At 41.0% G+C, this 12,729-nt stretch overlaps 1 protein-coding gene across 17 annotated transcripts in view; it reads left to right on the top strand.

The window, feature by feature from the left end:
• The window catches only part of LOC146553336 (receptor-type tyrosine-protein phosphatase F), a 163,477-nt gene that overhangs the window by 46,296 nt on the left and 104,452 nt on the right, over positions 1-12,729 (top strand). The gene's annotated exons all lie outside the window — the stretch shown is intronic.

Genomic DNA, 12,729 nt, shown 5'->3' on the forward strand with positions numbered 1-12,729 from the left:
ATACATCCCGCATAACGTGCGATGTCAATCAGCGTCCACTGCCTGTGTGACGTGCTAGCTGTGCTGATAGTCACTTTGTGCTTTTATTTGTGACACTTCCTTCTTGCAGACAGCGACTTATTCGTTGTGACAGGTGCTGAGGAGAAGGTTTCTTTACCACTAAAATCACCAGTGTTTTGACAAGAATGCTTTTCTCAGCTGCCCCAAGCAGAGAGCTCATTTGATCGAAGTAGGTCTTTGCGTATCCTTTGACATCCGCGCACACGTTGAGGTTTTGACACGAGATCATATCCGAGACAGGTTTATTTTAGGGATGGCATTGTTATTTTTGTTGTAAGTAAGTAAGCGATGAAGGGAAATAGTCCTGTTTAAAACAAACAAACAAACAAACACTACATCCGTTAAAGAGTAGCTTTCGGTCATTGTTAAAAGTGAACTGAAGCGAATCTGGGCGCTCGGAGCGTAGATTACATTCTTGTCTTTCCTCCCCTTCATTCCTTTTCCGCGCTCCTGTTTACATTATATATTTTATTCTGCATTTTAAATGTATCTTTTATGGCCTGTTACAGCTTACCATCAGAGGTCTGTTTTGTGCTCATAGCCTTGCACCTTTCATTTAAACCTTGGCTTTTTGCATTACAGCCATGGGTTTCTCAACGGGAACACAAATCCGCTTTGTCAGAGAGGACATTTTCCCCCTTGCACAAAACTCATTTCAATTCCACATCATCCCATTACGCCTCCACATTGATTGAAACAGCCTCCATTTCCAGGGGTAGCTGCATTTTTCTGTAGTCTGCATGTATGACAAGGCCAAAGCTCACGCTTGTATATGTGCACTATGCGACGGCGCAGGTCCGAAACGTCCAGTGACCATGGCAAATAGAAATTCTGTAATGCATTAAACTATTTTCTGAAAGTGGAGAAAGCTAGAGATCACTGTTGTCTCTGTTGCATGATTGTATTCATGCACTAAACTGTTATGTCACTCAGTTATTCCATGGCACACTGATACTGATCTTATTGCTGAGGTAGTGTCTTTCACTGGAGTAAAACAAGGTCAGATTTCTTCCTCTTGGACGACCATTAAAGGGAAATGAACTTTGCAGCTTTACCTTCCTCTTCATTATGGCGGGATAACTGTGATGCTTAACTGCACAAACAAAAAAAAAATGTAGGCTTAATTTATTCTGTGCTTGGTTCAGGAAGTATAATCATGTGGCTGATTTATCCCTGGGCCTCCACCAGCACCTTTGTTTGCTCAGCCTCCCAATTTCTTCTAATGCCTTGCTGTGCTTAAACCCGACATTCTGCTTCATTACTTTATCAGCCCTCCTGTCACTTCTTTTATCAGCCCACGCGTGTCACTTCTAATGAAATAACGAGTCTTCACACTCTTGGCTACTCATACACGGATTTGGACATGCTTGCGTTGGAGAGCACAGAATGTGTGTTTTGTGGTGGGATGCGTTCAAGATCAAACATTTAGTTTTTGTTCATCTTGTGGCTCAATCCTCAAACACAGGTAATAACTCTTCCTCCTGCAGAACTCTTGGGTCCCAGGCTTGTTTTGGGAAGATGGATGGAGATTCATTTGGCTTCATTATAACGCCTGACTTATTTATAGCCTGCCTGCGCAGCGCCTCTTGGCCCACTGTGGCCCGGGAAGGATGCTGGAGGCTGCGGCATTGATGAAACATTCCTGTGTCCAGGGGGTATTCTCTGAGGAGAGCACTGCTTGTTTAAGGGAGGGTGATAATACAAGAACCATGGGCAATGCCACTGAAATCTTAATTCCACCAGCCCTGCCTAGCTACAGCATTCCTACTTAAAAGCTTTTCCTCTAGACTTGCGCTGTGGGGTGTTGGGCTTGGTTGTGATGCCACAAAGCCCAACATCATGAAAGCATGCGATGTGGTCTTGTCTTGTTCTGTGAAGGTAGTTTCCATAACAAACAACTGAAGGGAAAGCTTGCTTAAAAATATTGAACCCCTAAAACACACTTGTATATTCCGCCTATGCACAATTTGGAGTTCCACAGCACCAATCCCAAAACCTTTATCTGGATCTCCCCCTTTAGCCTTAGAGATTACTGCTTCACAACCCTGGAGCAGGGATGCTGTCTGCCTGGTAATTTGATGGCTAATCCCCTGCCTCCTCCCTACAAATCTCTTCCCTGATAAAGGGGTTGCCTCTACATTAGTAAACATGGGAGACTTGGCCGCTTTGGCTGACTGTTAGACAAGAGGACTGGTTGAGGAAGGGGGAAGTATATGGATAACCAGTGAGGAAAGCCCCTTTGCATTTTGTGCGATGAAATTAAATTCAAATATATGCCAAGTTGACTGTTTATACCAGAGAAAGGACTTTAAACTTGCTGTTAGAGCGATCTGTTTCTTGCATGAGGTAAATAATGCATAACACATTTTGTACTTGTTGGTCAAAGTCTTATAAAAATGATCCCTCTGGTTCAGTATCTCTTGAGCTTTGTGGTTTTAATGGTTTGACGGGGAGCTGTGAAAATGTTGTGCTTTATAGAGCGATTCCATAAAAGTCATTGTTAATGCACATTCATTAGCTTTTTGACCCGAATATGTTATTCCAATGCTACTGCCACGACTAGACACGATGGCTCACTTAAAAGGAATTCGCTTTCTCAGATCTTACTTCACAGTATTACGGTGGCCTGTATGGACTCGGTACGTGACCGAGCATTACTGATTGCAGACTCAAGTGTTTCATTTGGTTTTAGCCTACATCCCCTGCATCATTTCTGGTTCCCGGCTCACTGTTTATCTCCTGTGATGGTGCATCAACAAAACGCTAAGCCTGGGAATCAAAGCTGACGCCTTCAGCCTAAACATGCTCAGCCAAGTTTAACAGGACTTGGCAAGATAGCATTTAACCAGTCTACGGGATGACCTCATCATGGCGACTGCAACATTGGCTGTGATGGCTTTTCATTTGCTGACCTGACAGAAGCACTTTAGGCGTCAGGGTGGATCTGTTGAGATGACTGACAGGACCTGTCCCTGCACGTCTTCTTGTACGCGGAACGTCCTGGTGTTCGGTTTAATCGTTGTCACAGAGTGAGATGACATGTCAGCAGAAATTTGGTGAGATCTCTGTTTTGAGCACTTTGCAAACAGTCTGAAATCACATCTAAACAGAGTGACTTCAGTAAAGGTCCCACATTGCATGTCTTTTTTGTTTTTTACGAACCCAAGATGTCTTTGAGCAGCATGTATGTGTATTAGTGACTATAAAGATTGGTTAGACCGTGAGTGAGGTTTACTTGGTTTTTTAGCTTTTTTTGTGTTTTTTCGTCTATAAATGGTAATAAATCTGTGGCATGTTATGTTCTACTTCACTTTTCTTCCTGTTCTTTGTGCTGCTGTAACATGTGAAACCACAAATGAAAGTCTGTCTATGTCAACTTTAGAACAGTTTACTGCATTGGATGTATTTGTAAGTTTGCACTGAATCTCTGAAGAAGCCCTTGTCTAATTATTATTTTATGAAGTGGATTCTTACCGAACAATTTGATTAGTCATTAAAATCGTCTGACTCATAGTCAGCCTGGATTTTCTCTAACTGGATGCGTCGATGAGGTCTGTAATCACACTGTGTGTACTGTGTGTGTGTTTTGTGTCAACGTCTTGTTAGTGAAGCTACAGAACAGTGACTCTACACTGGCGGTAATTGATAGTCTATGGGCTGAGAGTATAAATAAGTCTTCCAAGGACTAAGGATTTCAGTATAACTAGAGGCAAAGGGTGATGGTTGAAGAAGTGTTTAATATGGTAGAGGTTTTCCTTTGCAGACACTTAAAATTCTTTCCAGGATAGCACAGGCTTGAATTTACATTTCAGCTTTATTTCCCCGTGTTTCACAATATGTAATACCCCATGTTGTCTTTCTTTTGCATTTATTCCTTAAACTAGTGCATAAACACAAAGTGCATGTGCTTAAGTGTGGCTTTTTCCTCCTTTGAAACGCTTCCATCAGACTGGCAGTGAAAATGATTTTTGTGCTTTACCCAGAGAGATGGACCGTAGAGAGAAAGCAAGATAGAGCAAGAAGGGGCCGAGGGCCAGAGAGATTGGTCCCAGAGAGAGATTCATAGGTAGTAATGAGGACGTTGGTGAAGTGCAGGTCGTCGTGTTGTGGCTCTGGCCTGTCAGTATAATGGACCTTACTAGTCAGCTGGCGATCGATTGTACTGCTCACGACCTCGGCCGCCTGTTGTTCTTCACTCTTCCTGTCCGTCAACCTGCCACCCAGAGATGGAGGACGAAGCAGAATCTTTTCCCAGACGACAGATGCCGTGTCCAGATACTTTCTCATTACCTGAAAGGTGGCCTGAGGAGAGGAAGGCCTCCAAACTTCCATCTAACACAATCTGAGCAGATAGCCAAGTACTATTTTAATTAATTATTACTATTGTAATTCATTTATTTTTTGCCTGTGGCTAGTAAGCACCAATCAGAATTCAGTTGGTTTGGGACTACAACTAATCATCTACTTTTATTATTATTATTTTTTAATAACAAAAAATTCGGCTAAAAAAAAAGCCCAGCAAAGAACCTGAGGCATTGTTCTAATCTTATGAGCTAAATCAAGTTAATTTGTTGTTTCTTGTTAAAGCACGTACAGCATTTAACTGATGTTTATATTTGATATTAATAACTTTCTGGTATTGTAAAATTTGGTTTTGTCTACCCTGACACTTGTCGATATCTCATGTTCATATCATGTAGAAGAATATGTTAGATTAGAAACTTATTGGCAGACATGCCGAGTTAGTTTAGAGCCTACATCTTCCTAATTGATAGCTCTAGAGCATAGTTACTTCCTGCTAGCATTATCCTCATTTGATGAACATTGTCCAAGCTGAGAGTCCCTGCTTCTCTTGCCCTTTATCGAATGGCCTCTGTCTATTCCACACTCATCTCTTTTACATTTTAAATCCTCCGGCCTCTGGAGAGCGATGGGGATATATGGTTCCATCTGCTCCAGCAGACTGGCTCGTGGCTGAGACAGAGAGAAAGAGACAGAGAAGAAGGCATGGTCAGGGAGAGAGAGGAGGAAGCAGGGGGATGGAGAAACGGAGACTGACAGAAAGACAGAACAGCTTATTAGAATCTGCCTCTTTTCACTCGTTAGACAGTAGCTGAGAGGATAGCCGCCTGGAATCCAAGGCAGGACACAAGTTGGACCAGGACCTTGAGGGATTTTGTTTTTTCCACATTTGCAATTGCAGCTAACCCAAGTTAAATCTGCCCAGTCTTAACTGTTTCAGGTTGGCCATGAATCTTAGCTTTCCTTTGTGTAACACCTGGAGTTTTTGTTTCAGGGTAGAGCTCAGAATAGCATTCGTTTGTGTTCTTGTTTGTGCACCTGGTATAAATGCCTGATTGTATACAAGGTGCTTTTCCCACTATGCCTCGAGTTAGTCTAACCATTCTTTGTGTCAACACAGGGTTTGTTCTTCTGTACCTCAGACCGCAGTGGATTGTTTTCCCTTTTACTCCTACATGCCCTAATGTAGGGATAGATAATAAGTTATGTCAATGCACAGTTTCATCTGTGAGTTTTACCTTTGAGAACACAAAAGCCCATTCAGTAGGCTATTGTATAAAAAAGGACATTCTGTGTCATAAAATAAATACAGTCTACAGCTGCGCACCCTCACGTCTGTGTTATTGTGGCTGACTTAGCAGTTCCTTCGAGGTAGATCTGCATAAACAGATGTAGTGAGATAAGGAGCTGCTTGCAAGATCGCAACAAGATAAACATTCACTCCTTCATTTATGAATGACCACTTTTTCTTAATAGTCATCGGTAGAAGTCTGGTGAATATGTGCAATCAAAAGTTAGGGTGTGCAATATAGATATACCTCTCAATAAAAAAAACTGTGTAATTAAGTTCTAGACACATCAAAGAATTTTATTAATTTTATGAAAAATTGCAAATCCAATAGTCTCTGAAGTCCTGCATTATTTTCTTTTATAGGATACACTAAAGTAAGGGAAGAAGCTTCGTAAATTATCTGCCAGTCTCATTATATACATCCTCATACACCCCAACCTTACTAAGCATTGTGGCAAACAATAACCAGTTGCTGTGCTGTCATCGAACACTAAGGCCACAGCTTCTTTCTCATGTCGGCCTCTGGAGGGTCCATGCCAGCCAAAGAACTTCACTCCCAGCGCTTTACAGTTACTAATCTGGGCTGACACCAAGCTGATTTACAATACCCCCTACCCCAAACAGTGACTGACTAGAGGTAATTGATTTAGAACAGTGCAGACACCCGCTGAATAGTATGAAATCCTCATACACTATACAAAGCTTGCTCCCATATTCCCACCTTAGTGCCAAATGTAAAAAAAGAAAAAATATATGCATTTAAAACTAAACTTCTTACAATATTTCCTTTTTGGAAAATTTCTGCTGTTTCTGGACACTGCAGTCTGTCCACATTATATCCATGGATGAGCTGAACCTGAACAACTGCCTCTTGTTTGGCCAGTTATTGATCTATGGAGCTCTATATTTACCAGTCTTTGGGTGCACATGCCTTCACTCTGTTTGTCTTTTGCTGACGGAGACGAGGCTTTCTGCCCAGGAGGTGGGGGATTGAAGTCCTCTGCGTGGTGCGAAGGGGTGGAGGAGTGGGGGGTCCATGCCTTCTGTGCTGCCTGCCTAGTCATTTTATGGCACCATCTGTCCACAAGCTAACTGTCAAGTAGTGACGTCTTAGCTCATCTTTCTTGCCCGACAGTGCGAATTTTCTTTTGATATATATGTGCACATCTGCTGTTGAGAATGTGTCTCAGTTTATATTGCTAATTTAATGTTTGGCTATTTGCACAGAAGCAATTAATTATTCACTAATTCATTTCTAGACATCACTAAAATAAATACTAAACAAAAAGAAATCTTAAAACCTATTTAAATCTCTCAGCTAGGGCAAGGCTGTGGGCTTTATACACTATTAGAGACCCTGAAGTAAATAGAAAGCTTTGCTTTTACCATGCTCAGTTTTTAGGCCCCCACTTTGAGCAATTCTAGCTTGGCCTAAATAACATTAAGATTTTATGTTCAGTTGAAGTTGGAAGCTTATTCCCTTGGCCAATTACATTTAAACTCAATATTTAACATTGGTTGACATTTAATCCATGCCTTGGGTTATTTAAAATCTTGACTTTATTCTAAGAATATGATATGTCAGATAAATAGCTTTAGAATTATTTATGTCACCTTTTATTTAATAAATTGCATTCCTCGGGTGTCAGAAGTTAACATACATCCTATGCTTATTTGGTAGCATTGTCTTTAAATTATTTAACATGGGTCAAATGATTTGATTATTCTGCAACAAGCTTTTCACAAATAACTCTGGAATTTTGCCTCATTCCTCCTAACATAGCTGATATAGACGAGCGAGGTTTGTAGGCCTCTTTTTTGCACACACTTTTGAAGCGTTATCCACAAATCTATGTTGGACTTCAGCACCTCTACTTTCTAAGAGAAAGAAGAGGCAGCCTGGCCCCATGGATGTTATACTTGCATGCTGTTTGTACACATGAACTTTGTGCCTTTTTAGTTTGATTATTTTTTTGCTTTTTTTTTTGGTCTTGTGTATTTAATTTTGTCAGAAGCTTTGGAACACATAACTTTTGTTAACGTTTTAGTTTTTCCAATACTTTTTCTAAACTTCTAACCATCCAAAGTTGTGCACCAGATTCAGTCAATTTAATGTAGGGGTTAGTACATTTGCCTAACATGTGAAAGAGCTCCAGTTCAAAACTGGGAAAAAGCACAGATCCATGGAACTGTTTGCTTCAAGCGTAAAATCTGTGCCAAATCAGAACATGCTGATTCATCCGCTGCGACGAGCCCTTGCGAATAAGGGAGCATCTGAAGGAAGCTTAAAACTGAGAAAAATCTGGCTGAAATTGTTGGAAAAACCTTCTGCTTATAGTAGTTTTCTCCAAAAACTGTAGCTTACTATGAGAGAATCTCTAAAATTCACATTGAATTTTCCATACAAGGCTTGTAGAGTTAAGAAACGGCCTTTAGATGACAGAGTGACACATTTTTTTTGTAATTCACCTTCTTACTTGAATGTTGGACTGTAGTTTTTAAAGTGAGCTGGTTTAAATGGGTGCTAAGGAAGGAAAAACTTGCTATTTAATGCACTTGATTGGTTCATGTACATGCAGCATTTCTTTTATTTGATGAATGTATGTTTTACATTGAGCCTGCCTTTTGATTTATTGCAGACCCCTTTGGCCAGCAAGCACTTTGTTGTGTAAGCTATTTTCTCTTTGCTGTGCTGCTCCACAACGCCAATAATCCTTGTTCAATAAATTCAAATGGAAGTGACACTTTGGTATGTCTTCTCTACTATGTGTAGTACATATCATTGTAATTCATTCCCAGATTGATTTGCAGTTGAAAAGATTGGTAGCCCAACAGAGCCGATTGTAAATCCACACTTGGAAATTTATGGAAGTGTCTGAATTTTTGTTAAATGTTCATATAATCAGGCCAAATTGCAGATGATAGTGTATCATATGGGAAAAGCCAATATGCAGTGGTGTTTGTATTCTGCTGAGAGGCAAGTTGCCGCTTGCGTTAGACAATAACAGTAGCGTGATGCATCACGTCTGCCCCTCATGCGTCACAAATGACGCCAAAACGCATCATGGAGACTGTGCGTAAATGTCGACTTAAAATTTACACATCTCCTATATTGCCTCATTATTAAATGGTGGTAAATAAACTTCTAGACAGAAAGATACCTTGATTTATTACACATGCTTTCATTGTAGGTCAGCACAATCAGTGCGCCATCGTTTCTATTGCTCAACTTAAGTGCACAAGTCTGTTGTAGGTGTCTTTTAGTCTTGTAATCTTGAGCTCTGCAATAATGTGTTAACAATTAACTTTGTGGTATCAGCTTGTAAACAGAATGGCTGTAAAATTCGATAGGTCACAGGACATTACCCTTTGTTAGGGGGAATTTCAGTGCAGTCTTGTTGCAGCTCTGTAAAAAGGACGTGCACCATCAAGTCTGTAGACACAGCAAGGCTTTTCGAGTCAGAGGGAAAACCTAATTTGGTTACTTTGCACTTTCATTTTACAATATGGTGCTCACCATCTTGAGTAATTCTCACAGGTGTTGTGATATTGTGTTCACTGCTGAGGTTTAAAAAAAAAAAAAAGGGAGTGTGAGCCTTCTAGGGCATGGAAAACTAATCAACGGCCAAAACACCGCTGTTGAAATTCAGCTTGTAACTGTGTTTATGGAGCCTTTGCAGGTTACGCCAACACAAACCTCTTTGGTCTGGGTTTATCAGCCCCAGAGACGGCCGTGATTAGCTCCCCACGCTGCTAGCCATATATCTCAGCTGTCCCACCTCCCAGCGTTCAGGATGACCCATTAAATAGAGACGGAGAAATAGAGAACATGAGTAGGAGGGTTAGAGACATTGGAGAGCAGAAATGCTACCTGTAGTTAGCGTAATAGTAGTGTTTACTCAGGCTGCAGGCTCTCTCTGTGTGCAGCTGCATTGTCTGTCTGCCAACTGACATTTCTGTATGGGTGGCCACACCCTTGCCACACACATTCACAGGGACTAATAACCTAAATGACAAGCAACTGACGTGGACGACAAACAAGGCGACCGGGATAGGTGTCTGTTAAGTGTCTATGTTCCCCTTCCTTTTGAGCTCACTCAAAGCTCTTTTGTCCTCTACAGTTTACTATTTTAGATATTACCCTGCCATTGTTTCTTTGTTAATTACATCACTAAACCGCTTACTCTTCTGCCTATTGTATCGTATGTAGCTCCACAGACACTTAAGGCTCAAAAAGCTTCCATAAGAAGTAAGTCACTGTATGCCCTGTTGAATGGGAGCATTATATTTAGGCTCATTTCTGCTTCATCAGTTCAATAACTGATTCTTCTCTTTCATGTTCCCTTTGTGTTTCACCAAACTGCCATTCCTGCAGAATCACTTCCCTATAGGATGCGTGGTCTTGGCACTTTGACAAATTGGAGAGAACCACAGTCGCACCATAAATTGTTTCACGTAGCTGCGGGCCTCCGAATCATTACTTACATCTCAAACTATGTGGAGTAAATTTTAAAAAAAAGAAAGAAAGAAAAAGTCTGGGTTTGTTGAGAATTTCTGCACTTTAACAGCAGTTTGCTAGTCTAGGAAATTTGAGACTGGAATTTATTAATCTGTGTGTGTGTGTGTGTGTGTGTGTGTGTGTGTGTGTTACAAGTGATAATGAGGTGGAGGACACAAACAAATCTATGGCTTTGCCGCATTTATTATTTCCCTGTATCTGGACACCTTGTCATGGGTGGTTTGCTATATGTATATAAGTAGGAAATGTCAAACCAAATATTGTTAGCTAGAAAATTAATCTTGACAGATGTAAAATATGCAGAACTTCGATGCATGTTTTCACATTGTAATTCATGAAGAATCAGCTTTGTTTGTGCACTTCATTTTCAAACTGGATTAATTGTTGTTGCTGTAAAACAGTTTATCTCCTGAATTTAGCAGACTAATTATTGTGAACATTAATTATCGTCTCTCAGCTGAAATGATCTGGACGATCAGTTAAGCAGTAAATATGCACTGGTTACTTTGTCACTCTTTCGCGCACACAAATCAGGCTTTGGGGTGAAATCATTAGCGAGACAGAAGGATTCATATACAGTTGCACGGGGGCAGACAGCCACCCCTAAACGTTTCTACTGTTTTTCTCGCGCTCTCCCACGTCCTCGCAAACAATGCCCCCTTGTGTGCCGAGCCACTTGCTCAGATTTCGAATCACACTGCACCCTTTCCACTTTGGTGCCCTGTCCTCCTCTCGTTTGCACTGCTGCCAGAACACAAATGGACACAGTGGCAAGTGTTGTCCCGTAGTATTCGTGTGCAGCAGGGAGGGACCAGGCTACACTGGGATAAATAAGTAGGTAAATAAATAAAGAATAAACCTCGCTCTAGGAATTTGTCTTATTGAAGATGAAAAGCATCTGCCTCTCTCTGGCATCTGCTGTGAAAGATATCCCTCCACCGCTAAGGGTTTGGAGCACGGCAAGTAGCCAGCTCTATCAGCCTCGCTCTTTCTCTACCCACCAACGTGAACCAGCGCAGCACTGGTGTACACAGAAACGAACGTCAAAACAAATTTGTCGGCCAACAAACTTTTTTCTTTTTTTCTTTTTGCAAAGCTAACTTGAGGTATTAGCTTGAAATAAAAACGGGTTCTAAATGTCTTTAATACCAGTTACAGAGTGGTGGTGTGATCCAGTTCTTTGGCACCCCGAGCCGAGTGTTTGTGTATCTTTTTCTTCCCCACACTGCAACAGCTTTAACACAGCGACAATAAACCGCTTTCTCATTACCAGTTAAGGTGAAAGGCGCAGAGGGAGGCTTCTTTTTTAAATTATTTTGCCACAGGGGTTTTAAATGATTTCCGCTGCACTTGTGGGTATTCTCCAAAACTCTGCGTGCAGGGAGGAGTATAATACAGTTTGATACGATCACAGCTTGAACTTTCACTGACGATAGATGATGTCGACTGTACACGGTGTTTGGAAATTCCTTAGACGCCAAGTTTGTTAAGAATAAAAAAAAAAAGATTGGCTTTGCAGACATAAAAGCCTAGAGGAACATTCCTTTAAGTGACAAACGGTGATAAAGAGCTAGCTGTCAGTGATGGCTGTCTGCTACTGTGGCCAGGTGAGGCATGAGCAGGGACTCGCGTGCATTCCTTCACATAGTTTTAACTCGGTCGTGCCTGCTTTTTTGTTTGCCCAGTGACATGTCAAAGGAGGTGAAAGCAGATCTCAGATAAAGAAAAATAACTTTATCTAATAGCTATTGTATAGACTGTTTTCAGCTGCCTTGTTTAACAAAGAGGGCGGTCGAAGAGTTGCCCGTTGTGTGCATTTTTTTATTTATTTTTTTATTTGTTTCTACCCGCATTGAAACAGCCACATGAGTAATGGGCTGCTCAACACCTCCACAGGATTAGAGCCCACAGCATTAAGAGTTTTTTTTCCTCCACGAGATACTGGAGGCATTGTGTTCCTGATGCTCTAACGTATTTAGCTAAACTGAATAGACTGGAGCTGACTGGCCACCCAGCAAGCCTCAGGATATTCCACTTTGTGAGCGCTTTGTCTTTTAACACATATCAGCAAACGGCACTGTGTAGCCACCGCAGTGAACTGAGCAGTGAGACTGAACAAGACCGACTTAGATTTTGGGGTTTTCTGTTCAGTTCTTCTTGTAGAAGCTTTGTACAGAATCATCACCAGGCTGCTCTCTTTAAGACAAAAGTAGATTTAGTCAAACTTTCAGAACTTTTCTCATTTAAATTCAGTTTTTTTTAAGTCCTCTGGAGATTCTGCTTTAATTCCATCAAAAGAGAGATATCTATCTATACCATATTGTGCTCTCTTTTACAGCATTATGATTACTCATCGCAGATGGCCATGGGCAAGGGAGTAGGGATAAGAAATTTAGTTAGCTCATTAATGGAGATATGCAGTTACTTTGTTTATAATAGCATTAGGCATCGAAACTGGAGGCTGTAACAAACTTAAGGTCATATATCTAAATTCTTAATCAGTTGGCTTAGTAATCTTCCTTCACTAAATCTAATTCCTGAAAAGACAAAGCATCGG

This window comes from Mchenga conophoros, linkage group LG18 (genome assembly GCF_057382185.1).
Source record: "Mchenga conophoros isolate Kocher_MC1m ecotype Shallow Benthic linkage group LG18, M_conophoros_male_GT1.1, whole genome shotgun sequence".
NCBI lineage: Eukaryota > Metazoa > Chordata > Actinopteri > Cichliformes > Cichlidae > Mchenga > Mchenga conophoros.